Source organism: Neophocaena asiaeorientalis, unplaced genomic scaffold (genome assembly GCF_003031525.2).
Source record: "Neophocaena asiaeorientalis asiaeorientalis breed wild unplaced genomic scaffold, Neophocaena_asiaeorientalis_V1.1 scaffold765, whole genome shotgun sequence".
Lineage (NCBI taxonomy): Eukaryota > Metazoa > Chordata > Mammalia > Artiodactyla > Phocoenidae > Neophocaena > Neophocaena asiaeorientalis.
The window spans coordinates 284,277-287,104 of NW_020172825.1; the positions used below are offsets into that span (position 1 = coordinate 284,277).

Consider the following 2,828-nt stretch of genomic DNA (forward strand, 5'->3'; position numbering starts at 1 on the left):
GGACCTCAGTTCCAATGAGGAGACAGTAGAGATTGCTCATTCATTTTGTTCAGATTTCCAGGGAATGCATTTATGGGAGTCATCATTGATCCAAGCACCTGCTCAAAGGCTGGATGTGCAAAGTTGCAGCCTCCACCATGGGAGGGCCAGTGAGCTCAATCATGTCAGCAGTCAGGAGTGGCCAGAGCCAAGACATGGGGCAGGAAGTGCACCCAAGTGTCGGGGCATTGGAACTTGGGTGCCCCTGGAAGAGCCAAGAAGGTGAGGGTGTAGTCTCGGTGCACAAGTACCTGTGGCCAAAAATCTACGTTTCTGCAAAGAAGTTCTGCTTACTGCCACAAGGTTTCCGTAAGGAACCTTAAGGACTTCATGCCAACAGCCCTCCGAGACTCCTTCACTTTGCATCACCTTGCCACACTGTCCTCACTTCACTGGGTATCACGGACTATATAGAGGGCGCCATGCTGCTGCTGGCATTCATTCCCTGGCACTCCACCTGGCTTGGGGTGAAAGAACACATGCACTTTTGAGGATGGTGCACGGGTGCACAGAGGGAAAGGGTGACACCACCCAGCGATGTGCACTCTTTCTCGCCTCAGCATTATATTTGCTGCCCATCTTGCCTGTGGGTCCACAGCCAATCGTGAATGCATCGTGGTGCAGACACCTTCAGAATGTGCGGCCATTAGCACAATGAGTGCTGCCATCCATTAACCCCCTGGTACGGCGCTGCAATTCCCCTTGTGAGTGACCTCCACACCGACACAGCAAAAGGATGTCATCCTGAACGCCCCAGAAAACCTCAGGGGAAATGGGATCCCTCAGTCTAAGAGCCACTGCCCTCCAGGAGAACAAACCTGCTCTTGGCATATAGGTTTTCACTTAATGGACTCACCCTCAATGGGAAATGTCGGCCCTGAGATATTCCACAAGGGAACGGCCTTGAGCCTAATGTGATGACCTCCATTAAAAGCGGCTCATAGTGACCCATGACAAAGGGCACCTAAGGAACCCCTGGACTGACCAAGGGGGACTCAAGAGCAAGCATAGTTCCAGCCCTCCTGACAAGCCAGAGGAGCTTCCCTTGGACAACAGGCAAAGCTAATGGCATAGGAGCTATTCAGAGGTCCAAATTACCAGGGCAAACCCTTGCAGCAACTGAGTAAGTTGCTGTGGTGCCTTGCACTTTCACACTCTGGACCCGTCAGTGACAAGACCTTGGAGAAGATGTGAGACCCAGGTCCTCCAGAAGCAACAGGTAACACATAGGTGTGAAATGAGAGAACCAGCCAACAGCCTGGACACTTGAACCTGCATAAATTGTCTGGTGTGAGGCCAGCCACACTGGAGAAAAAAGGCACGCAGCACAAGCGGGCAGCTGGACAAAATGACCCCGACACCACACACCATTTCCTGGCCATAAAACTGTAGACTTTCCTTGGCAGCCGACTCCCTTGTTTCCACATGGTTGCGCCCACTAACCTCCGGGAAGAGCTAAATACGTAATGGAATGCTATGTGGTCTGGGTATAGGAATGATGCTGGGCTGACCTGAGAAACACTTTCACACCTTCAACACAGGGGGAACATGGATAGACAGGGACAAAACAACCCAAGGCCTCCAAATCGGACCTCATGAGAAGACAACATACTGTGCCAGGAAGGAAACCATTCACTGGCATAGGAACCCGCCATGAAGCAAATCGACAAAGGAGAGGAAAAAGGAAGGACAGTCCACAAATGTGCTCCCATGTTCCCTCCGTACACATGCCTCCAAATGCTCCTGAGGGAATCCCAAATGTGTTCTGGGAACACTTTGGCCACTGTCGATCTATCCACCCACTAGTAAACCTGTGGGCTTAGGCAGCCATCTCATGTGTCCTTTTCACTCGTTTTGCATTTCTCTTTCCACCGAGATCCCAACGTGTCATGGAAAGATGTCACAGCCACCCCTCACCAAAGAACTTGCTGTGACGAAGCTTGAGGAAGGCATTTTCTAGCCCCTTCACGCAGCACATATAAGCACGGCACAACCCTAGGAGGAGACATCAGCTTGGTGAAGCTCCCAGGGACAATGGCCAATTTGATTTCTCCCATTATCATGAGAAACCTAAATTGCATCTGGTCCCCCAAGCAGAAAATGACAAAGAAGCCTGCCTTAGGCCAGGAATCCTGCTCTGACACTGAGCATACAGAATTCTGTTTCTTTCCAGGCACAAGACAACTAGTAGCCGGGGGAGCGGCCTATAGAACTCAAGTGCAGGCGAGAGGACCACAAAAGGCTCGCACTTCCTCTCCTACCCACATGCTGAACCGAGGCAGGGGACACCACGATCCAAGCACATGCTCAAACCTTGGACATGCAAAGTTGCAGATTCCATCACGGGACGGCCAGCGAGCTGAATCAGGTCAACATACAGAAGCGGCCAGTGTCGAGCAATGGAGCAGGAAATGCAGCCAGTTCTCAGGGCATCAAAGCTCGTGTTCCCCGAGAAAAGGCCAGCAAGTGAGTGTGTCGCCCCTTTTTCAATTTACCGTAGCCAAACCTCTAGGTTTTAGCAAAGAACTGCCGCTTACCGCAAAAAGGTTTAAACCAGGGCCCTAATGGAATGTGCGCCAACACCCCTGCAAGACTCCTTCTCCTCACTTCAGCGGTAATCACAAATTATACGGTTGGCCCCAGGCTGTTCTGCTGCTGGTACTCCTTCCTTGGTATTCCACCTGATCCGGGATGAGAGAACAAGAAGGTGAGGGTATAGCCCCGTTGCACAGGTTCCCGTGGTGAAACCTCTAGGTTTTAGCACAGAAGTGCTGCTTACCGCAACAAGG

The 2,828-nt window shown here is 51.6% G+C and overlaps 1 non-coding gene across 1 annotated transcript; it reads right to left on the reverse strand.

The window, feature by feature from the left end:
• Nucleotides 1-92, reverse strand: LOC112397656 (small nucleolar RNA SNORD116). The gene has a single exon (XR_003002842.1). It is a non-coding gene; the product is annotated as a small nucleolar RNA SNORD116 (small nucleolar RNA).
• Between the last annotated feature and the right edge of the window lie 2,736 nt (nt 93-2,828).